This window comes from Callospermophilus lateralis, chromosome 11 (assembly GCF_048772815.1).
Source record: "Callospermophilus lateralis isolate mCalLat2 chromosome 11, mCalLat2.hap1, whole genome shotgun sequence".
In the NCBI taxonomy this organism is placed as follows: Eukaryota; Metazoa; Chordata; class Mammalia; order Rodentia; family Sciuridae; genus Callospermophilus; species Callospermophilus lateralis.
The window spans coordinates 66,746,375-66,772,302 of NC_135315.1; the positions used below are offsets into that span (position 1 = coordinate 66,746,375).

Consider the following 25,928-nt stretch of genomic DNA (forward strand, 5'->3'; position numbering starts at 1 on the left):
TAGAGGATGCCAAAAACCTATGGTTGTGGTTCTTAAAAACCTTATCACTGAAAAATCTGGATTATACTCCATGTTGAACACTGATACTATACTTTCATGGGAAATGGTTTCTTGGTTGTGAATATTGTCTTTCCCTTTCCCCTATAGTCTTGGAAATGTGTGGATTGTGTGAAGTTTTAGAATTACTATTTTCAACACAGTTAGCATGGACCCATTTGATAATAGAAGAAATCTATATTCTGAAAAAAAAAGACCCTTCACCAAGGCCTAAAGAAGTGATAAAATAATCTCTGGAAAAAAATAACAGTCATCCATTAGATTATTTTTTAAAAATACAAAGAATAAGTTTAGTTAGTAATACATTACTGTACTAGGAAAAGTGATATAAATGCAATTTTAATTTTAAAGTTGTTTCTGATTACTACAAAGAGACTATAAAAAGCTGGGTACATGGGCTGGAGTTGTGTCTCAGTTGTAGACTACTATGCTAGAAAGTGCAAAGCACTGAGTTTGGTTCTCAGCAATACATATAAAGATTTTTTGTTGTTTTATTTTTTAAATACATGACAGTGGAATGCATCACAAGCAATTCTTATTACACATATAGAACAATTTTTCACACCTCTGTTTGTATATAAAGTATGTTCACATCAATTCCTGTCTTCATATATGTACTTTATTTTCTTTTGAGAGAGAGAGAGAGAGAGAGAGAGAGAGAGAGAGAGAGAGAGAGAGAGAGTTTTATTATTTTTATTTTTTAGTGTTCGGTGGACACAACATCTTTGTTTGTATGTGATGCTGAGGATAGAACCCCAGCCGCATGCATGCCAGGCAAGTGCACAACCACTTTAGCCACATTCCCAACCACATATATGTACTTTAGATAATAATGTCTATCACATTCCACAATTTTTGCTAATCTTTACACAGCACTCCTACACTGGCTACTTCACATAAACTTGCCTTAGGGATTCAATGCATTAATGAAATACATTTTATTCAGCCTATGCAGTGCTGTTGTAATGGCTATTATAAAAATCTAAAATTGTCATGTGTGGTGGCATATGCCTGAAATTCTAGAAACTATAGAAAATGACACAGGAGAATTGTTAGTACAAAGATAGCCTCAGTAACATAACAAGGCTACAATGAACTTAATGAGAGCCTGTCTCAAAATATAATATATAAAAGAATGTGGATGTATCTCAGTGGTATGCACCTCTGGGTTCAATGCCCAGCACCAAAACATACAAATCCAAGCAAATATCTCATAATTAATAGGGATCCAAGGGTACACAAATATGCAAAATTGTTGGTGACAATATAAATTAAATAAATATATTTTTATAATAGTGTTAAGGTTCTTTAAAAGCCCAAAATAAAAATGCTACATAATCCACTAGTAGTAATTTGGGGTAGCAGTGCAAAATCATACATTTCTGAATTCCCAGTGGCTTAGGAGAATAAGAGGTAGAAAACTAGGGATTAATTCTCAAGTTAAAAACCAGCCTCAAGAACTTGGCAAGGTCCTAATAAACTCAGTAAAACCCTCTCTCAAAAATAAAGAAATATATAAAGTGTAGGAGACTGGGTATGTAGCACACTGGTAAAGTGCCCTGGGTTAATCTCCAGTATTTAAATAAATAAAAAATCTATATAATTAATAATTCTCGGTAAAAAAAATGCCATAAAATCCAGTAATAATAACTTTGGGTATATATGTAAATAATTTGGAAACCTTTTGCTAAATATATTGCCACAGTCTCTGGCTGGGCACAAATCACGAGCCACCACACAGCTTGTAGATTCAAACAGCAATTCTTTATTCCCAAACTCACACCGGCCGTCTACAAACACGTTCTGGGGAAATCCACGTTCTCTGTCCAAATCCACACTCTGCCCAAATCCTCTATTCCTGCGCTTCTGTCTCCCAAAATATACTGTCTGACCCTAAGAACTCAAGAGGAACTCAGCAGCAGGATACGCCCTATTCTAAAGGGGGAACACCCTAATCTCCTACTATGCTAAACTGCCCTATTCTAAAGGGGGAACACCCTAAACACGGATCCACCCTGGTCCTTGAGCAAGGTCACCTTACATGCAATGTCCTGCAAAATGTCCTATTTCCATGAGTCCTTCCACTAAAGAAACATGGGGGTACGCTGGCAAGGAAATTGTCATACCTACTTGGCTGATGGCTCCCAGCATCTCCCCCCTTCTGATTAATTAAACAACAAGTAATGTGGCTTAAGGACCGTGCCTGGTAGGTTGTCCAGTTCAACATATGGTTCTTACCCGTCATTGGAAAACTGACCTTTAGGCGTCAGCCTCCTGTCTTAGGTTGATACCACTGCAATTGGATCATACCCGTCACTGACTACCAGTCCAGCATATAGCCATTGGCCCCCAAATTTAGACCATCACTAGCAGAAGGGAGGAGGATACAGAAATGCCATGACACCAAGGTAATTGACAGTTCCTTTGGAAAAATTGCATCACTTGTGACACCATCAGCAAAGATATGTCAGCATTACTACAATTAACATGTGGTGCCCTGGCAAGGAAATAAAAATTGCATCACTGGTGACACCATCAGCAAAGATATGCCAGCATTACCACAATTTGCTGCACTAAACAATAGTTACATAGTCCAGGCAAGTTCTGCAAGCGGTTCAAAGTGGAGGAATCTATCAATATGTCTGTCTCCTCCCAAAGTCCGTTGCCTCCCAAAGTAAGTTGACTCCTTGATTTAGCATACTTGTTGAGTTATATTCATTGGGATGAAGATAGGAATTCTGGCAATGATGCTAAAAAGACATTATCCTGAAAAGAATTATTAAATATAATGAAAAGGAAAGGTGAAAGTAAACAAACAGATCTGTTAACCTCCTTAAAAAACAATCCTTAACAGGCTGTTGACCTGATTTAAATTAGTAAACAAGCAGATCTGTTAACCACCTTTAAAAACAATCCTTAACAGCTGTTTACCTAATTTAAATTAAGCCATTTAAATCACGTGAATAAAAAAAATAATTCGGATTTATTTTCTCATGAGCGCTCCTCATATATGAAATATGGACATACACACACACAGACATACAACACAAAACACAAATGTGCAAACAAACGTACAACACATAAGATAATAATAAAGGCCTTGTAGCTTTACCTAGGTGAAATCTCCATTGCAATGTTTAAAAACTCCACAGTCAAAAAATAAAACTGATCAGAAAAACATTAACCTAGGTTTGTATGAGCTCAAAAAATAAAAATAGAACCTTATGATGTGGAAAAATGCAATAATAAAATAGATATTGAAAAAAGCACCCTGGTTTATCACTGTCGCAGATGTAAGAATGGCCAAGCTGGAGTTCTGGATATCAGCTGTTATGGATTTGAGTCAAATTATCTTCTTTTTGATCTGTAGAAATTGCTTTAGTTAGTCTTTCTGGAATCCAAATCGGTTGCTGTTCTCCCTGTGGAAAAACAAAAATAGAACCCCGACTCCAGACAATCACTGGGTCAGGACCTTTCCATTGTCCTGTTAGAATATCTTTCCAAAGTACTTTAGGCTTATGTACATTTTTTGGATACATATGCCTTTCCGCAGCACTAAGCCTGATGAATCCAAATTTAAAAAGTTTAAAGTAAAAAGGGTTATTTTAAGTTTATCTTTGGGGGATATATACCCCTTTCCAATTTTTAAGATTAACTAGGCTTCGAATGACACAATCTTTCCTCCGTCATGAAGGCATCTTAACCACCTTCAAATTAACCTTTTAAAGCCTTCCATTTATCATCTATACTGTACTTTTAAATGTACTTTTTCACCACCTACAGCTTCACTCTTTTAAACGAGGCTTAGATTCTGTTTAATTCGCTTTCATGTTAGTTTACATGGCTGCCCTTCAACCAAAGGCCTTTTTTACTCCATTAAGAAGCTTTGTCTCAATCTGCCATGTACAAATACCTTTTTTTTTTCTTTCTTCCTTTCTCAAGCTTTTAAAGTAAGTCTAGTTTCCTCAAAAATTTTTTAAATGGCATTTTACAACTTTTTACTTTACCACACAGAGATTATCTCATCTAGAAACATTTCTTTTTCTTTTAACCTTCCATATTAAAATATATTTTCACATCTTGAATCTTTTTATATCTCTTTTTAAGCCGTTAACCCTTTTTATAAAATCACATTCTGAAATAACCCTTATAAAATTTTTGATTTAGACAAATTACTCCACTTTAACAAGATGAAATACTTTCATGTTTTTTTTATGGTACTATAATACTATAATTGAAACCCAAATGTAACTTCTTATACTCTTTGTATATAAATTACACATGATAGAATCTTAACACTTAGTAACCTTGTTTTGGCAAAGACACAGACCAAAGCAATATTAAACATTTTTCCATTCATCAATTTATGAAAACACAGATAATGATTAAATATATTACCTTATGGAACTTAATAAGTAAAGAGTACTTGATTGTATATTTAGTGGTTGATATTTTAACACTCTAGTTTTGTAAATTAATCAGATGTCTGTAAAAACCAAGATCTTAGACAAGCATAGTAAACAGAACTAGCCATCTCTTTCTTGTTGAAGAAAAATCCTTCTACAGGATACCACGATGGTCCCATTGATATATTTAATAACTTGTCTTTAAAAAGCCATGGGCTACATTTTTGTATTGTATCAACATATGCCCTAATTGTTCTTGGTCTTACTGGATTGCCTCCTTTCTCTAACAATTTTTCTTCCTCGGAGGTGAACAACTTCAAACTTTGAGTCAACCATTTTCCCCAGTTTGCCTGAGAAAGTTCTAGGAACAGGCAACTTGATATAAAAACAAAATAAATCAGAACAAGAACACACTGTTTTTTGAAATGCTTACCCATTTTTTCGCTCTCCTTCAGGGGCGAGTAATTTCACTTACTTCCAATTTTTAGACGTTCTGCGTACGAGCCACCAGATGCTGCAGTCTCTGGCTGGGCACAAATCACGAGCCACCACACAGCTTGTAGATTCAAACAGCAATTCTTTATTCCCAAACTCACACCGGCCGTCTACAAACACGTTCTGGGGAAATCCACGTTCTCTGCCCAAATCCACACTCTGCCCAAATCCTCTACTCCTGGGCTTCTGTCTCCCAAAATATACTGTCTGACCCTAAGAACTCAAGAGGAACTCAGCAGCAGGATACGCGCTATTCTAAAGGGGGAACACCCTAATCTCCTATTATGCTAAACTGCCCTATTCTAAAGGGGAAACACCCTAAACACGGATCCGCCCTGGTCCTTGAGCAAGGTCACCTTACATGCAATGTCCTGCAAAATGTCCTATTTCCATGAGTCCTTCCACTAAAGAAACATGGGGGTACGCTGGCAAGGAAATTGTCATACCTACTTGGCTGATGGCTCCCAGCAATATATTGCCACACATCTATTTTCTATTGTACCTTTATTCACAGTATCTAATTGTCGGAGTCCAGCTCCAACAGGGGGTCTCAGGAGACGAACGGATGGTGAGGAGTCAGCGAAAGAGGGGTGGAGAAACAACACAGACACCAAAGTGCAGGTGTTGATCCCAATCTTTACTTGTGAATTTGATTATATATACTTTTCATTTTGGCAGGCTCACAGTACTTTGTGGTTACAAAACAGGAATCATTATTCAAAGAAACAAGATATTACATAGCTACAATTAGAATAGAAGAATGTATCTTGGCTTATGCATAAGCAAGCATTTGTACTTTCAGTTCGCGTTTTGCTTTGAGCTGTTTCTGCTTAGTTAACTTTTAATAATAGTTAGAAATATCCCAAACTATTGGCCTATACCTTGACTATTCTTTCTTGACTTACTGACTGGAACTGGTGCCATGGATACGGCAAGTGGTTGACTTGTTATTAATTTTAATCAAACAAGAGTAAGAGCACAAACCATTGTGCACAGGAACAAGAACAAGTTGCCCAGTACTAAGCACTAATCTGTCTTCTTAACATTAATTTTTCTTCTCTAGATTTTAATTTAATTTCTCAAAAACTTCCTTGACAGGAATACAGGAAGTTTTTCATTAGACATTAACAATTTACACTCCACAGCTGAATCATCGCATTTAGAGCAAACAGATCCATTCTTTAGAAGTAGTTGCATTAATTGGGAAAGTCATGTTTTTTCCTTCATACTTAATGGTCATATTAGAAGTCACAACTATACTTATTAAAGGAATACAAAAACAAATCAGCCCATTCCCAGAAACATACTGCGCTCCTCCAGAGGATGGACGCCTTGTGCCATCTACCTCAGTAGGGCCTTGCCATTGCCTGAGTCAGGGGAGGGGCGCAGCATCTAATAAAAGGAAACAAATAAAGTACGTTTTAGATAGAAAGGGGACTGCAAATTGGTATGGCCAATATGTAAAGCAGTATGGAGATTTCTGGGAAAGCTCGGAATATAACCACCATTTGACCCAGCTATTGCGCTTCTTGGACTATTCCCTGAAGACCTTAAAAGAGCATACTACAGGGATACTGCCACATTGATGTGCATAGCAGCACAATTCACAATAGCTAGACTGTGGAACCAACCCCGATGCCGCTCAATAGATGAATGGTTTAAAAAAAATGTGGCATTTATACACAATGGAGTACTATGCAGCACTAAAAAATGACAAAATCATGGAATTTGCAGGGAAATGGATGGCATTAGAGCAGAGTATGCTAAGTGAAGCTAGTCAATCCCTAAAAAAACAAATGCCAAATGTCTTCTTTGGTATAATGAGAGCCACTAAGAACAGAGCAGGGAGGAAGAGCAGGAGGAAAAGATTAACATTAAACAGAGTTATGAGGTGGGAGGAAAAGAAAGAGAAAAGGGAAATTGCATGGAAATGGAAGGAGACCCTCATTGTTATACAAAATTACATATAAGAGGTTGTGAGGGGAATGGGAAAAATTAAGGAGAGAAATGAATTACAGTAGATGGGGTAGAGAGAGAAGATGGGAGGGGAGGGGAGGGGTGATAGTAGAGGATAGGATAGGTAGCAGAATACAACAGTTACTACTATGGCATTATGTAAAAATGTGGATGAGTAACCAATGTGATTCTGCAATCTTTGTAATGTTTTGAATTACCAATAAAGAAAAATAGATAGAAAGTATATCAGAAAATGCCTTCCAGCTGCAAAGCATCCAATTGGTCCATCCCTTAAGAAGATTCACACTTAAAATTCAAACTGGTCCCTAGAAGACAAAACTCAGAGAGTGGTGTTTTCTAAATACTCCAAAAAATTTGCAATCCCTGGGAACCCTGTTTCAGACATTCTAAAACACAGAACTAGGTCATATGGCAACCTTGTTTCAGATATTCTAAAACTCAGAACTAGAATGAGAACTCAAGACATAGTAAATTCTTTAATGGTGAATCTTAACTCAGACACTGGCATAACCAAAAGCAGTGTTGCAGATAAAAAATAGATTCTGTTTCACTAACTTCTGTGTTATGGATTCAAATCAAATATATATTAGAAAAAAGTTAAGGCTACTGGTTAAAATCTATGTAAAACAGGTATTAAAAATGTATCAGGGGCTGGGTGTGTTAGTGCAAGCTTGTAATCCCAGTTGCTGAAGAGGCTGAGGAAGAATTATCAAAATTTCAAAGCCAGCCTTAGCAGAAGCCAGGTGCTAAGAAACACAGTGAGATCCTGTCTCTAAATGAAGTAAAAAAAAATCCTGGGGATTTGTCTTAGTAGTCAAGTGTTTGTGAGTTAAATCTCCAATTTCTCTCACAAAAATGTACCAGGGATCTGGGGCTGGGGCTCAGTGGAGCTCACTTTTCTGGCGCATGTGAGGCACTGGAATATAAGGTCTATCAACAACTTATATATATATGTATATACCAAGATATTGACATGGACTTTGATCTAATTTGCTTGTACTTTAGCCCTTAAGATTGAAGTTGGTTGGGGCTGGGGATGTGGCTCAAGCAGTGGCGGGCTCTCCTGGCATGCGGGCTCGCCTGGCATTCATGAAGCCTGGGTACAGTCATCAGCACCACATACAAACAAAGATGTTGTGTCTGCCCAAAACTGAAAAAATAAATATTAAAAGAAAATTCTCTCTCTCTCACACACACACACACACTCTCTCTTAAAAAAAAAAAAAAGATTGAAGTTGGCCAGGCATGGTGGTGCATGCCTGTAATATCAGCTGTTTACCAGACTGAGACATAAGAATCATGAATTCAAAACCAGTCTCATCAATGGTGAGGCCATAAGCAACTCAATGAAACCCTGTCTCTAAGTAAAATACAAAATAGGGGTAGGAATGTGGTACAGTGCCCCCGACTTCAATCCGTGGTCTCCCCCCCCAAAAAATAGGGCTGAGTAGAGCTTGTAGAGTGCTTGCCTTCTAAGCATGAGGCCCTGGGGTCAATCCCCAGTAGAGAGATGGAGAGAGAGAGAGAGAGAAAGAGAGATTGAAATTGCATGTAATTTAAATTCAAGTTAGTCCCACTTTTATTTATTCCTGTCACACCAGAATAAAACAGTTTCCTGAAATATTTGGAATGTTTCTGTGGGTTATTTATTTATTTTTTAAATTTACTTATTTTTATATGGTGCAGAAGATTGAACCCAGGACCTTGCATGTGCTAGGTGAGTGCTCTATCCTGAGCCACAACCCCAGATTGTCTAACCATAAATAAATAAATAAATAAATAAATAAACAAATAAATAAATAAATAAATAAACCCTCAATTGATGACCCATTACAGTTTTTAAAAATCCTTATTTGGGACACATAAACCTCATTTAGAAGAGATAAATTCTTTTTAATGTCACCTAATTTTATTCTGCTTTCTTCTCATGTGAAAATCTCAGAATGATAAATTAAAATCTTTTAAAAATGCCCTCCCGTTCTTGAAGAAAAAAACATTATAAATGATGCATACATTTGAAATAAAACATGGGAAAATAATTAATAATGTTGAAAGTGGAGATTTGAGATGAACCAAAATTTCTCAGTTTGCAAATTGAATCTGGGTACTTGACTCATACATTTTGAAAAAAAAAAATCTATTTAAGGAAGAAGAAATAGAATGCCCACCATGTTGTATAAGGAATGATACAAGAAAAAAAAACTCATTTTTGTATGCCATCTTAGAAGTTTACTGATGGTTGTGGGCAGAACAAGGAGCAAAATGAATTTAGAATAGGCTTTGGAAAAGGCATCCTGACTACCATATGGGTTCATTTTCATTCTTTCTATGACCCATCCTTTTTTCTTCAAATTCAACCAGGAATCACCCCTGGGATAAAGGACTTTGTTGAAGGTGTTCCCACAAGTGGGATTCAAGGTCTTTTACATTTGAAATAGGACTCAATGGTGCTCATTAACATCTTTCAGTTAGCCACCAGGTATGTTTGAGTGAGGCTCATTATCCTCATTACATGGTCATTATACTATGTATTCTATTTTATACTTATTCTCTGTGAACAGAGAACCCAAGTTTTGGATATGTGAACAGAGAGATAGAAAACTAGGAGTTTATTCTAAGACCTATGGAGAGCTAAACTGAAGTTCTGGATTTCAGATTTTTGTTTTGGATTTGAGATACAGTTTCTGCTACTTTTAAAAATCTCAGGACTCATCAAGAGAATGAGTTAAAAGCCAGCATCATCAAACTTGTGAGGCCTTAAGAAATTCAAAGTGACCCTGTCTCTAAATAAAAATATTAAAAAAGGGGTGTGAATGTGAATCTGTGGATGAATATCTCTGGGTTGAATTTCTGGTACCAAAAAGAAAACAATATACACATAATAATAATAATAATAATAATAATAATAATAATAATAAACAAACAAACAAACCCTCATGAGTAACAAGCCCTAAAATAAACAGCCTCTCTCATGCATGAATACAATAAATGGGTTTGTAGTTCTCTCCTGGTAATTATCTCAGTGTTCACTATGCAATTTGGATACATGCTGGACTCATGGCACATGGTGAAAGACCCTCCAATTCCCTGTCCAAGAAAGACGCACAAGACACTGGCTGCAAAAACAAGAGGCAATTTAATAATACACAGGCGCCTGCGGGTGCTCAGCAAAACCTCAGCCGGAGCTTTGGTGAACTGGCACACCGAGCTTTGGGGTACAGGTCTTTTATAGGATAAAGGGGCAGGTTTTGCACACACGGGAAGTAACAGGTTTCTTATTGGTTCTTTTGAACCCAACATATAGATTACCTAAAGGGCAAAGTTGTTTTTCACTTTATGTTCCTGGATAAACCTCATGACAGTTACATATTAACACTCTGGTTTTTCTGTTCCTGCTTATCATAATCAGTTCCTGTTTGTTCAGGCATGCCTTGGGATCTGTTTTTCTGTTCTTTCTCAACCATCCTGTCCTCTCACAATATACTACCCTTAACTGATTAACAGATAGACCTCTCCGGTGTTTACATGGGTTAGCAATAAAGAAAGAAAGAAAGAAATATAAAAGATATGATACAAAAAATGGTGATATCTAGGAGCCATAAAATTTTTCACAAGTGTTTCATCAGCTGTGTGACCAAGACACAAAAATACCCAAATATCAAAGCTGTCTATTTATCTCAAAAAGCATCTGCCAGCATATTTTCCCAATTGCTGTTGCTGACAGATGAAGTTCATTCTAGCTTGTATTATAAGTGAAATAGGGAGGAATCCAGTAAACTACTCTTAGTTTGAATGAGATTTTAGCACTTCCTGAATCCTGCCCCAACACTGATACATTAGTAATAAAGCCAGAACTACCAATCACTCCTAGAAAATTTTTTTGTTTGTTTGTTTTGGTTTGTTGGTGTGTGTATGTGTGTATTGAATGTTTCACATTTAACATATTTTGTTTATGTTACTATGTCCCTGATACACTAGTAATAATTCCAGAATAACAATTGCTCCTAGAATGTTTTTGTGAGTGTGTGTGGATGTGTGTGTTGATGTGTGTACTAAATATCTCAACTTTAACATATTTTATTTACCTTACAATGTCCTGAAGTTCCAAACTCTAGAACAAAAGGTGATTGAGCTTATGTAAATCTCTGTAGATTTCAAACAAATAAATTTACATTCTTTTCCAAGCACTTTTATGAACTATGATACCAAACAGCAGTTCAGAAAGGAGGTTAAAAAAACAATGATTTTTATTGCAACAAATCTTTACAGAATAGTCTTACATTGGCTACTTCATATAAACTTTCCTCAGGGATAAAATGCATCAGTCAAAGAAATTTTCTGTAGCCTGGGCAGTGTTTTTGAAAAGGTTATTATAATACTCTGAAAGAGCTAGGTATGGTGGCAAATATACTATAGCCTGGAGAGGCAAGTCAGGAGGATTGTGATTTGAAAGACAGCCTTAACAACATAGAAAGGCTATAAGCAACTTATTGAGATATTAGTGATATATCACCTGTCTCAAAAAAAAAAAAAAAAAAGGACTGGAGACATAACTCAGTGGTAAGCACCCCTGTAGTTCAATTCCTAGCACCAAACCACACCAAACTAAACAAATATCTGAAAGATAGTAGGGACTCCAGAGTATAGGTGTATATGCATAGATAAAATTTTGGTTACAATATAAAGTTAATAAAGATACTTTTAAAAAAATTCATGGTTCTTTTTTTTTAAGAGAGAGAGAGAGAGAATTTTAATATTAATTTCTTCATTTTAGTTTTCAGCAGACAAAACATCTTTATTTGTATGTGGTGCTGAGGATAAAACCCAGTGCCACACGCATGCCAGGCAAGTGCACTAACGCTTGAGCAACATTCCCAGCCCCTATCATGGTTCTTAAGAGCTCAAAATAAAAATGCCACATAATTCACTAATAATAATTTTTGTGAAGCAGGGTATCATTATGAATGTCTGTACTCTCAGTGGCTTGGGAAGATGAAACTGGAGGAACTTAAATGCAAGACGAGCCTCAGAAACTTGGCAATGGCTTAAGTGACTCAGTGAAATCCTGTCTTATTAAAAAAAATAGGGATGTAACACAGTGGTAAATTGCCTAAATAAGTAAAAATAAATAACAATAACAATTCTTGGTTTAAAAAATGCCCTATAACCCAGTAATTATAATTCTGGATAAATATCTAAAGAAATTTGAACACTTTTGTTAAAAAAATTACTTCACTTCCATTTTTATTGTAGGTTTATTCACAGTATCTAATAAAAGGAATCAAATGAAGTGCCTTTTAGATGCAAGGTATTGATGAAAAGGTTTCTTCCAGCTGCAGATCATCCATCTACTTGCCTTAAAGGCTGTGCACTTATAATTCAAACTGCTCCTTAAAAGGGAAGACTCAGATATAGATTCTTCTGAGTACTCCAAGAAATTTTGGTACCTCTGCGAAAATTCTGTAAGACTTTTCCAAAACTAAGGAATAGGTAAATTTTGGTGTTTGAAATGTGGACAACATACAGTAAATTCCTCAAGCGGGAATCTTAATTCAGACACTGTGATAAGGTGTCTGGTCTGGGGAAGAAAGAAGAAGTAGAATCAGAGTTTGAGATAAAACTAGACTTTGCTTCACTGATTTCTAGGTTATTGATTTAATCCAAACAGATATTGGAAAAGGGTTAAAGCTACTAATTAAAATTTATGTAAAACAGGTATTTAAAAAGTACCAGGAAAGAGCTGAAGGTGTGGCTCAGTTTTACAGTGCTTGCCTAGCATATATGAGGCCATAAGCTTAATACTCCGCACCACATATAAGTAAATTAAATATAAATAAATATTTAAAAAATACAAGGTAAGGATTTAGGGTTGTTGCACAGTTGTAGAGTGCTTGGCTTGTATGCATGAGGCAGTCTGTTTGATACTGGACCCACATTAATAATAATAATAATGATAATAATAATAATAAAAATATTTTGTTCATCTACAACTAAGAAAAAAAATTATTTTAAACAAGTACAACAGCGCTATGGCCTGTAACCTTCTAATTATCTGTGCTCTAGTTAAGCCCTTGCCATTGAACTTTCATGTTGTTTAAATTAAAGACCAGTTCCACTTTTATTTCCTGCCACACCAGGACAAAGGAGTTTGCTTGAATATCAGGAATGCTTCTAAATGTCACTTTAATAAAGTTGTTTTAAATATTTAAAAACTCCATTGAAAGCAAACTTGGTAGCACAGGCCATAACCCCTGTGGCACAGAAGAATTATACATGAGTATCATGAGTTCAAAGCTACCATCAGCAAAAGCAAGGCACTAAGCAACTAAGTGAGACCCTTTCTCTAAATAAATACAAAAAGGACTGGGGATGTATCTCAGTGCCCCTGAGTTAAATACCTGGTACAAAAAAAAAAAAGAAGAAAAAATAAAAAAATTCAATTGAGGACAAATACATTAAATAAACAAACAAACAAAAAAACACCTTAATTTTGGACAAATTAATTACACTATTGTGAGGGTGGTCTTAGGCCTGGCCTAAAAAAAACTCCATATTAAAAACTTCAGATTGAAACATGCAATCTCACCAGGCATGCCTAAATAAACCCTGCAATATTACCCTCAGACATAAACAAATCACTTCCTCTCACCTTGATAAACAGAGTGAGGTCTCTGGTAGGTTGTCCTCACCTAATAAGAGGGAAGGGTGAGAAGCCCAAGTGCAGGTCACCTGACCAGATGTTTCTTTCCCTAGAGTAAATGATGTCATGGAAAAATCTGGTGGTAACTAACAAGGATTGAAAAAAAGGGTAAAAGAGCTGCAAAATTTAGTATAAAGAGTAGAGCAAATGAACAGATGTTCAGCCAGCTCAAAAAAAAATGCACTTGAGCTGGGGAGGCTGATGAGGACTTGGAATGACATCTCATCACTTCTCATCATTTGTATTATCATCACCACTGTTAAACTCTATGGCCACACCTTAGTGAGAGGGGAAGAGGTAAAAGATTATGTGATGTTCTTATGTGATGAAAATTTAATTTCAGTGGGGAGAAACCCAATGAGAAAAATAAAACCAAGAGGCAAGATCTCCCACGCACCCAAAATATAGACTTTTATGAATAAATTTTATCAAAATTACTTTACAATTTTATTTAACTTTTGTGCTGTCTGGTCTTATGAGAAAGCACATTTTATTTTAAACTTGTAAGCAATGTCCTAAGGCATTAATATTTTCCCAGAGGGAAAAACAATATAATGCATTAGTATAATTTCAAATTTCTAGTATTCATAATAAAAATTAAGAAGGACAGCTTAAATCAATTTAATAACTTAAACCACTATATCCAAAATATTATTTTTAAAAAAAAATATAAATTGACTAATAAATAAATGTATTTTTGAAGCTTCATCCTAAAATTCGCTCTTGACCTCTCAGGGACATCTATGTTCACCACAGCTATATTCCATGTTTGAGATCTATAAATACCCTGACCTCAGCAAGGTGAAAAAAAATGAACAACTCAGTTCTGTGTCATAGGCAATGGAATAAACATACCAAACAACATTCTTTTTGGGGCAAAAGAACAGGAGAGACTTTGCACTTTGAGAGAGCAGCCATCTACAACTCAGAAGTGTACAAAAGTGGAAACTGTTTCTCACAGGATTCTGGGCACAGATCCATTTTCATTTTAGATATCATACTTTAACCAAAAGAGATTGGTATCACTGGAGAGAAGACTCTAGGTCATCAGATCATCAGTAACCCAGAAACTAGAATCTAAACATTTAAAAAAATTTATTTTGCAGTTTTGTCTTTAGCCTAATGCAGGGTTGTGATTTCAATTTTTTTCTTTAGTCTGGGGTACTCTGAGAATATCATCAAACATTAAAGGCATAGAAGTCTACACATATTTCCATTTAATTCAATAAAGCCTGTCAAGAGATTAAAGTATAAATTTAAATTAATAAAAATATAAACAGTAGCTGGAAGGCACAATATGTTTTTCACATAACTTTTGTTCCACATTCAGCCTATGTTTAGTGAATTAGATATCTATCACTGAATAAGAAGAAACCATATAAAAATTATTGTCTCAACTGTGGGCTTATCATCAATTAAGCCTGGGTTCATATGGGATCTTTTTACTGCATTAGGTGATAGTTGGTAAGGTTACTGAACTTCAGAGGGAGATATGGTTGCCAAAAAAGCACCCTTCTTCTCAGAATCAAATAAATTAAGGTGGGCTCATACTCATGGAGGTGACAGTGTTATGAAAGTAAAAACAAAGTATTCAAAAAGTTTCCTGACTAATACACTTTCATAGTCACAGATTTACATAAGTCACACACAAAAAATAAGAGCTCAGATCCAAAATTTGGGAAATATACTCTGCAGTTTGGCTACAAGAGGCGTAAAAACACATTGTCACCTTTATGTGTATAGATAGGGCTAAAGAATTGCTAATATGTTGACACTCGGTATCATTCTGCTTTTTGTAATGGATGAAATTTACGTAGCTGTTCAGTGTGAAAGAATATTTGAAAGGTCTCCTGAATATTAAGCAACTTTACTGGAATTCATGACCAATTCTCTGTAACCCCAAAGCCACAACTCACATCCTCTATACTACATGAATTACCAGTCTTTCATTATTGTCTTAGAAGTTAGATAGTGCAACAAAAATGCAGAATATTTTTTGTACCAGGGACTGGACTCAGAACACTTTATCACAAATCACATCTCCATTCCATTTGTTTTTAAAGACAAGCCAAGTTCTCACTAAGATGCTTAAGGACCCACTGAGTTGCTGAGTCTATGCTTGAACTTAAAATCCTTCTTCCTCAGCCTCATGAGTCACTGAAATTACAGACATGCATTACAATATTAGCTCTTGTTTCCAGATTTATGAATAGGCAAAATTGAAATGATAAGCAGAGAAGCAGCTGTTATAATCACCCCTTTATTAATTCTGGCTGACTTCCTAAGGTTTAAATATTGAAACCCATATTTCAATGTATACTGAAGGTGACATTATCTATATTGTCAACAGTCTGTTGATCTCCATTTTATCCAGACAATTTTTTACTGCCTAAACTTTGATTTAATTTGAAAATGTTACTCAATATGTTTGAACTTCTGGTTTTTCTTCTGGCATTATTAGGATACTAGGTTCAAACCATACAGCCTATGGAAATTTATGGTGTGGTTATAGCTAAAAAGAAGACTATATGATAAATAAAATTTTAAACTCATGAGGATGAGGTATTTTCTTTATTTTTATGTAACCTTGGTGAATAAGATACAGAGTACACAGCCAAAACTGAAATCATACAAAGCAGGCTCTAACTGTAGTTAATAAAGAAAAAATATCAAATACAAAAAGTTGTGTTGCAAAATCACATAGCAGTTGGTTTGTTATCAGCAGCACAGGAATGGGTTTCTGCCATATAATAATATCAGTATGACTTCAATACATATGATATCTTTAGATGAAGCCACACAGCAGTTAATCAATGATAAGTGTTAAGAATGATGAGCTTGTTAAGATACCATCTGCAGATGACTTTTAGTAATTCTAGACAGGGGAAATATGTTCTAGTCATATCACAATACAGCATATTTTTGAGGTCTGTGGATGCAGAGCTCTTACCTCCTTGCTAATAAATCATTGCAGAAGACTTCAGGTGTGTAGATTTTTTGATGATGAAACCTATAAGGGTGGATCATTGGAAAGGCCAAACATGGCTATAGCTACTCTGTTGTTGATGCTTCCAACAGGTTACTGTTATGATGATGATGATGATGATGATTAATATTATTATCATTTATTTAAGTAATAAAAACCTTGATTAAGTGTATACATTCATTGTCATAAACATTTTCTTCAGAGCATGTGTTCACTATGTAAAATATTGATCATGCACCTTTGTTTTCTGGCCTATATATGAAAAGGCCTATGGAATGATGCAGGATTCTGAGGGCTGAATGCTCTCGACTACCTGGAAGCTATTGTTACCTCTGCATAAGCATGACTACACTGCCAACTCTTCCTCACATCTCTCAATTGCTAGAGACCAAAATTTTACATCCTGGGTCTCGACACCCACACAGCAACTCGCATAGTCTTTAAGATATTTGCAGGTGAGAGATATCTCAGTCCTGATAGACTAATGAAGATTTTTAGGGGGGTAGTGGCACCTATGGACACGAAGAAGCATACAACACTTTGTTGCCTCAGTCCAATTACAGTGAACTCCTGCTGAGAGCTGTGACATAATGGGATTAGTTCCTGGTAAACAGAAATACGGATTCTGACTGCACTGTGTGCAAACATGAACCGTGGAAGTTGAACTATCAATGAATTGCTGAAGCCCAGTCTCCAGCCCCTGGCCAAAGAAAAAAGTGGCAGCAGTGGCATAGATGATTTGGAGAAGTAGTCAAATGAGTCATGTGCAGCTGCTTTGGTCATGGGATGAATGGTTTCTATAGATCTGACAGCAAAAACTGATGCAAGTGTATGAGAGACTAACAGAATGAGAAATTGCAAGAAAATCAAGTATAGGAATTCAAAGTATATCCAGTAGAGAAAGATGTCTGTATTTTGAAAATACCCATCAACCTTCTCCATTCTTATGATTGAATCTGGGGAGAAGAAGAAGGATAAAGGCCTTCAAGTCCAGTCAATGGATGATGCATAAAATGCATCATCAGGATCCAATGGCTCCAGTGAACAACTGTCATGGCCAGCCCAGGTATCCAAATTTACCCCATTTTAACTGTTAAGCACAACTGGTGGACTTAAAAAATAATTTACCCAGGTGGCAAGAGAGCAAGATTATTTTTTTTTTTAAAGAGAGAGTGAGAGAGGGAGGGAGGGAGAGAGAGAGAGAGAGAGAGAGAGAGAGAGAGAGAGAGAGAGAAAGAGAGAGAGAGAGAGAGAGAAGTTTAATATTTATTTTTTAGTTTTCGGCAGACACAACATCGTTGTTTGTATGTGGTGCTGAGGATCGAACCCGGGCCGCACGCATGCCAGGCGAGCGCGCTACCGCTTGAGCCACATCCCCAGCCCGATTATTTTTTTTTTGTCTGTAAAAATTAGAGATAAACAGTATTCTGTGTTCCACCTTCAGAATGGAGAGGTTAGCATTGCTTCTTACAGTAGAAGTTGTAAAATGCTCAATGCTATGAGTCATTTAAGGACCAAAAAAGTCCAAGTATGGTAGTACCTGGCCAGGCTTCCAGAGGGCAAGTAACCAAGGTCATAAACACTCATATTAAATCTATGTTCTCAAGGTCAAAAACATTTGTTTGTGAGCATGCTCTTACATCAGTAAAATGTTGTTGATATGCCTTCTTTGTCTGACCTGCATAAAAAAAAAAAAAGTTCTATTTAATAATTTTGGGCGGGGGCTGAGGGATAGAAACTAGAGGTTGGTAATGGGCTATTGCTGCATTCAAAAGTAGCATGCCTACCATCCCAAAAGTTCCTCACATCTTTGTTCAACTGCTTGAGCCCCAAACCTTGCTTTTTTGATATAAGCCCCTGCACAACACCCAGAGATGTGAAATCACGTTTAATTTGAGACTGTCACAAATCCTCTGCTTTATCCAAGGAGTATTGTGTCGTTTTGTAGACTTACTACCAGATAAAATTCATATAGTGGAGATTTAGTATATTATTTATTTTAGATTACACATATGACCTTAATGTTGTCTCACCCTCACTTTTTTAAAGTAGTGTTTTATATTCTCCAATTACAAAACTTTTGTGATACAGATACAGTCCTTTTGTTGCAGTTTCCATAGAATCCTGCATTTTCTTCATGACTGAAATAAAATATGCCTGTTTTCAAATTACTCCTGATAAGAAATTTAAAAAATATTGCTTGTTCCTGTTTTTTCAATTCTATTTTCAGCAATTTCCCAAGTTTATTTTAAATCCTTGCCATAAGCTTTTATGTTTTTCTCAAACATATTATCACCATTGAATTAAAAGTTCATCAGATGTAAAAATTTTGTTTTTCTTTTTTTTAATTCTTTCTTTTTTTTTTAAGGTGAGAGGAATGAATACTTAACCCAGGGTAGTTCTCCTAAATCCCTATATCACCAGATTTTTAAATTGTATTTTATTTTATATTTGGTTTTCACATGAAGTCTTGCTTAGTTTCTTAGGGCCCTCTCATATTATTTAGGCTGAATTTGAAAATGTGATTCTTCTGCTTAAGTCTCCCAAATTATTAAGATTGCTGACATGAGCCACATATGTGTGTAACCTCCCTCCCTTTTCTGAATAAATGTCACTACTTATAAGTGTCACTACTTAAAAATAATGATGAATCATGGCTTCTAAAGGAGGTAAATTTTGCCTTTGTGTCAGGCATATTTGATCTTGATATGTACTTAAAAATTGTGGGCACACAACATAGTATCTTTGTAAGATCCTGTTTCAAAATAAACAAAAAGAAAAGAAAAAAATTGAGGATATAGCTCAGGAATATTAATTCTCTCAGTTTAACCACCAGCACTACACTCATATAAACACACACACTCACACACACACACACAAAGTACTTGTGGGATTTTGAAAATATTTTTTGACACTGAACAGCTGTATAAACCTCATCTATTACAAAAGGCAAAATTAGTGACATAATATCAGTAGTCCATTAGCCTTATCTGCGTACAGAAATTCAGTAATGTGATTTTACTCCTATTCTAGCCAAATGCAGAATGCATTCTACAAACTTTCGGTCACGGCTCCTCTTCTTTTTTTTATGGCTTTTATAAAGTTGTGACTATGAAAGAGTACTAGTCAGGTACCTAGTCAGGAAATATTTTTCAATGTTTCTGCTTTTGCTTTTACAACACTGTCTCCTCAATGAGAACAAGCTCACCTTAATTTATTAGATTCTGAGATATCATGTCAAAAAGATTCAGGGTACTTTTTTTTTTTTGGCAGCCAGATCACACTCTGAAGTTCAGTAATCTTAACAGCTAAACATATGAAGCAAAATTATTGCAGATGAATGCAGTTCAATCCAAATGTGAACTAGTAAGTTTTAGAGTGACTTTTTATACAGTTATAGACAACAATATACCCACTAGAGGGAAAATGTCAGGTTGTAATCATATGTGGTACAGTGAATGTCTGGAAAACAGCAGATATTTTATATAAAGTATTTTAATTTCTCTTATTTAAGTTCATATCCTCAGCCCTGATTCTTAGTCTTTTAACAATGAAAATGGACCAGCTTGCCTTTTGGACTTGATTCTGGGCCCACTCGGCTTAGGTTGGAGTCAGTGCCTGAAGACTTGTCCAATCAGTCTCTTAGGTGCCATTCTTTTTTTTTTTTAGAGAGAGAGAGAGAGAGAGAGAGAGAGAGAGAGAGAGAGAGAGAGAATTTTTTATTATTTATTTTTTAGTTCTAGGCAGACACAACATCTTTGTTTGTATGTGGTGCTGAGGATCGAACCAGGGCCGCACACATGCCAGTGAGCACACTACCATATGAGCCACATCCCCAGCCCTTAGGTGCCATTCTTTTAATCATTTTGTATGCTTTCATGGATCAGGAGCCCAAATTTCTGTGCTAAGAAGAAGCTGAAAACAAATCACAGGGAGAACTCTGAAAACCCTGAAAGCAAGAAATTGATAAGTGTGCCTCTAAGGGTAAAATTTCTAAGCTGCTTCTAAGTCACAAAGCCTGAGTTAAAGTGTAAAAGACCAGGCATTGTAAAGTTTTTTAAGCTACAAGGCTTGGGTTTAAAAGTAAAAGACCAAGTATTGTTACGTTCCCCTGCTATCCCCAAAACTTGAAATACCTGTAGCTGTTAGGACAATACCTGAATTGCCCAGTGAATATTCCCACTGACTCTCTGGTTATCTAATAGCTTAGGACTCTGTGCAGCTTGTCACGTAGGCATTTAGGCCCTAAAACCAATCAGTTTGAATGTGTACCCCGCTTACGAGTGACCAATCACCCCCGTACAATCTGTTCCCGCCAATGAATGTACTAACCATGTCTCAGAGTTGTTGTTCAATTTTACTGTGCCTCATGATGGTTTGTTCTGATGTATGCAAAGCCCCCACCCTCCCCCAAAAGTGTACTTAAGCACTGCTTGACCTATGCTCAGGGCTCTGGGCTGCTCCCCTTCTTGAGCGAGCCTGCCTGGAGCCTCAGCGCACTGAATTGGATCCTCAATAAACTCCCTCCTGCTTATTGCATAAAGTGAGTCTCTGGGTGGTCTCTTCCTCTGATGCTTCGCCAGACCCTTACATGCCTTGTTATCTTGAGACTGTATAAGTAGGTTGTTTGAATCTGGCAAGAGTGACAATGGCGGAAAATGAAAATTGTGGCTAGGGACTTGTTGTGAGGAGGCAACAATTGTGATATATGCAGTACAGGAGAGAAATAAAGAATTTCTATGCACTTCTGCCCCTTTCAATGCTTTATTCATTCAATTACTCAACATAATTTCACTCTATACATTCTTAATCTAGAAAACAACAATTCTTAATGCTAGGTACTGCAATAGACATAATTCATTCAGAGCTAACAATTATAAATTAATTCTAAGCACTGCAAAGCACACGTAATAATGACAGGCTAATTATAGACATTCCCTCCGCATGCTAAGTTCAAAAGACTCAAGCCTTAGGCTTTATGTCCAGCATAGGCACACTCACTCAGACCAGGGTGATCAGGACAAAAACCAAGGCAGAGCTTTCCTGCTGTGGAGCAGATGACTGGTTGAGGAGAGAATGATAGGGAAAAGTTGCAGTTCTCACCAGGGTCCAGACAAGGGCATAGAGTTGGAGAGTGGTGAGTATTACACAGAGGATCAGGACATGAAGACAACTAATGGGATGTCAGGTGCTCATCAGGCTCTGCATCTCAAGTGCATCCTTGTTTTGGCTGGCTGAATCCCTGTTCATTAGCTCTATTATTTACATAAAATTTTAGGCTTTTTCACCGCCCCCCCCCCTTGCAATCTTCTTCAGCTACCACCAGGTTTCTCATTATCATTTATCCTGGGGTCAGAAACATCTTGTCTGTTGGTCTACACCCTGATATTTTTGCCTTTCTCTCTTATCAGGCTAGGAGAGCCTGCCAGGGGCTTCACTCTATTTATAAGGTTGAGGGGAAATAACTTGTTTGAGGCCATACTGGAGTGCTGTGTGTGTGTGTGTGCCTGGTGAGACTGCAGGTTTGAAACTAGAATTTTTAAAATAGAGTTGTGTAGGCTCAGGCCTAAGGCTATCTTCACAGGACTCCTCAGAGGGTCTATGTGGCAGATCAACCTCCAACCCCCACCCTTACTAGTCTAGTGAAGCTTAGATCAGCAGTTAAAAACCTGGGCATTTTGTTCCATAATTGTATGGTGTTTTCAGCTTGTCTCTAAAGCCCTTTGTGGGCATCCATGTGCCATGAGTCCAGCATGTTCCCACATTGTGTGGTGAAGACTGGAATAATTATCTGAAGAGAACCCCAACTTCATTTGTTGTTTCCATGCACAAGAGAGATTGTACTTTTAGAGCTCGTTATGGAGGTCTTTGTGTGTGTGTGTGTGTGTGTGTGTGTGTGTGTGTGTGTGTGTATGTGTGTGTATGTGTGTGTTTTGGTGTTTTGTTTTCTTTTTGGTACCAGGAATTCAACCCAGGGGTGTTCAGGCACTGAATCACATCCCCAGCCCTTTTAAAATATTTTTATATGGAGACAGGAACCCTTTGAGTTTCTTAGGGCCTCATTAAGTTGCTGATGCTGGATTTTAACTCAATGCTCCTCATGACTCCTGAGCTTTTTTAATGTAGGGGAAGCAGTATCACAAATTCAGAACAACAATATAAATTCCAGAACTGAAGCTTAACTCTTCCTAGGTCTGAGAATAAACCTCTAGTTTTCCAGCTCTCTGTTCACATATTCAAATCCAGGGTTCTTTTTTCATAGTGAATTAGTATAAAATAGAAGGGATAGTAAAATTACAATGTAATAATAATAATGAACCTCATTCTAACACAGCTGGAGGCTAACTGGAAGATATGTTAATGAGCACCATTAAGGCCTATTTCAAATGTAAAAAAACCTTAATGCCCACTTTTGGGAATACCTTCAACAAAGTCCTTTGTCCTGTGGTGAAGTTGCAAGAGGAAAGATGGGTCACGGAAAAGATGAAAATGAACCCATATGGTAGTCAGGATGCCTTTTGTAAAACTTATTTTAAATAATTTTTTCCATGTTTGCTGAAAAACATCTGTAAACTTTTAAGGTGGCACACAGAAATGAGTTTATCTGGTATCAATCCCCATCCCACATGGTGGGAGTTCTATTTCAACTTGCTTAAATAAAAAGATTTTATTCTTCAAAATTTGTGAGACAAGCACCCAGATGCAACTGGCAAAGTGAGAAATTTTGTTTCATCTCAAAACTCCACTTTCACCATTATCAATGACAATTTTCCCATATTTCATTTCATTTTTCTTCAAGAACTAGAGAGCATTTTTAAAAGATTTGATTTATCTTCTGTGTAGGAATGGCAGAAATTCTCCATAAACTTAACAAGCAGGACTGTAGAGGCCTGTCACAGAAGAGAAAGGGGATGGGGGAAGAAGAGAGAGGGAAGGGGGAAGAGGGGGGAGGGCGATGGGGAGAGGGAGAGGGAGTTGATATTTATGATCTCAACGAGGGATGAGGAGGAGCAAGGGGGAGTGGGCTCTTCTTTATTGGCTGAGAGTTCACGCCACTTTGGAGATTTGGAGGTGTGCCATTGTGCCATTAAAAGTTCACGCTATTCAGTATCATGGACCTGAGCTTCTGGAAGAGAAATGCTCCAGGCACCATCTTTTTGTTTAAGAGAGAGAGAGAGAGGGGGGGGGGAGGGAGAGAGAGAGAGATAATTCTTTTATTTATTTTTTTTTTAGTTTTCAGCGGACACAACATCTTGTTTGTAGGTGGTGCTGAGGATGAAACCTGGGCTGAATGCATGCCAGGTGAGTGCTCTACCACTTGAGCCACATTCCCAGCCCCTCCAGGCACCATCTTTACCAACAATCCAAGCTTTTCACATATGAATAAAGCAGAATAAAATTAGGTGACATTAAAAAGAATTAATCTCTTTTAAATGAGGTAGTGTAGTTTATGTGTCCCAATAAAGGTCCTCAATTCATTTTGTTTTCATATGTAAGACCTTTTAATTAAAATGGCCCTGACCCATAGAAACATTCCAAACATTTCAGTAAACACCTCTCTCTGGTGTGGCAGGAAAATAAAAGTGGGACTAACTTGAATTCAAATGACATGAAAGATCAATCTCTCTCTTTCTTTCCTTTTTTTTTTTTTTGTTTGTTTTTTGTGGTACTGGGAATTAAACCCAGGGCCTCATGCTTAGAAGGCAAGCACTCTACCAGCTGAGCTATATCCCCAGTCCTATATTTTGGGAGGCAAAACCAGGGATTGAAGTCATGGGTGCTCTACCACTGAGCCACATCCCTACCCTTATTTTTTTTTTATTTTTACTTAGAGAAAGGTTTCCACTGAGTTGCTTAGCCTCTCACCATTGCTGAGACTGACTTCAAATTCAGGATCCTCCTATCTCAGCCTCTGAAGCAGCTGAGATTACAGGCATGCACCACCATGCATGGCCAACTTCTATCTCAAAAACTAAAGTACACAGCAAATTAGGTAACAGACTGTCAACAAATAGGTACACTATTAAAAAAAAACCTATTTTTTAGTTGTTGATAGACCTTTATTTTATTTACTTATATGTAGTGCTGAGAATTAAGCCAAGTGCCAGACAAGTTAGCTACTGTTAGACCAGGACACAAGAAAAGACCACCGACTCCAATTAAAATCAAATTAAAGCAAGCTTATTAGTTCAACCGGCTGGGCTGCCTCTACCTCCCAAAATGGCGGGAACAAGACAGCACCTCAGCTTTCCTGAAGCCCAGCTTTATTGCGCAGAAAGTTACACAAAGGGGGGTTACAGATAAAAGAACTCTGACAAGCATCACACTAATGGTAGTTTACATTTTTTTGCTGGCCCCAACAACAGAATTTATGAGGACCATTAGAGCCTCAGAGAGGGTCATTGTCTGGCCAGAGAAGGCCAATATTTATGAGGTGTCACTAAGTTTCAGAGAGGGATGCTATCTGGTCAGAGAGCCAGGCATGGGTGAGTTCAAGGCATGGGCAGGTTTTCCAAGCAGGTTCAAAATTTGCAGTAATTTATAGTAAAGCTGAAATTAACTTTTCATGGTTTTGTGGCAAGATGCCCAATTTTAAGAAAAGATCAGGTTGGGTCTATCACTACCACTGAGCTCCAGCCCTAGCCCCCTGGTATGTGTATATATATATATATATATTATGGTGGATGCTAGAGATTGAATTTAGGAACACTGGACTACTGAGACTCAGTCTCAGGGTTATTTTTTACTTCATTTAGAGATGAGGTTTCACTGAGTCATTTAGCACCTCACTTTTGCTAAGGCTGTTTTGAAATTTGATCCTTTTGCCTCAGCCTCTGCAGCAACTGGGATTACAGGTCTGCACCAACACACCCAGCCTTTGGTATATTTTCAATACCTATTATAAATAGATTTTAATGAGTAGCCTTAAGTCTTTTCTAATATATGTTTGGATTGAATCCATAACCCAGAAATCAGTGAAACAGAGAATCTAGTTTTATCTCCAAAACTGTTTCTTCTATTAGAGTGTCTGAGTTAAGATTACCCAATGAAGAATTTACTGTATATTGTGGTTTCATCCTGACCTCCCATATGTACCTCGTTCTGAGTTTTAGAACAGTCTGAAAAAAGGTGCCCACAGATACCAAATATCTTGCAGTACTTAAAAAACACCAGTATCTGAGTCTTGCCTTCTAGGGACAAGTTTTAATTTTAAGTGTGTAGTTTCTAAAGGCATTAGTTGAATAATCTGCAGCTGGAAGGCATTTTCTGATAATACCATTTGTCTAAAAGGCACTTAATTTGTTTC

The 25,928-nt window shown here is 36.9% G+C and overlaps 1 non-coding gene across 1 annotated transcript; it reads right to left on the reverse strand.

Moving 5' to 3' along the window:
• Positions 1–24,282: 24,282 nt before the first annotated feature.
• On the reverse strand, positions 24,283–24,356 carry Trnar-ucu (transfer RNA arginine (anticodon UCU)). The gene has a single exon. It is a non-coding gene; the product is annotated as a tRNA-Arg (tRNA).
• Positions 24,357–25,928: the final 1,572 nt, after the last annotated feature.